Source organism: Aulonocara sp. 'chitande type north' Nkhata Bay, linkage group LG18 (assembly GCF_057382095.1).
Source record: "Aulonocara sp. 'chitande type north' Nkhata Bay isolate Kocher_YH1m ecotype deep benthic linkage group LG18, A_spYH_male_GT1.1, whole genome shotgun sequence".
In the NCBI taxonomy this organism is placed as follows: domain Eukaryota; kingdom Metazoa; phylum Chordata; class Actinopteri; order Cichliformes; family Cichlidae; genus Aulonocara; species Aulonocara sp. 'chitande type north' Nkhata Bay.
Window position 1 is genome coordinate 41,011,712 of NC_141361.1, and position 252 is coordinate 41,011,963.

Here is a 252-nt window from a genome sequence, read left to right on the forward strand (position 1 = left end):
GTCGATGCTGTTGGTTGAGATGCTGAAGACTGAAGTCCAGGCAGCTCCAGCAATGATCCACTGATGTGGTTTTATTCCACGTATGAATGTTGTTATTGACAGAGATGAAGTTACTCAAAAAAGTCATTATTACACATATTACACAGAACACTTTAATTAAAAGTAATGGAGTATGTTACGTCATTACTCCTCATAACAGTACTTTCATGTTACTGTGTAAAATGAGCTGAAACACTGTCTCATAATCACCAT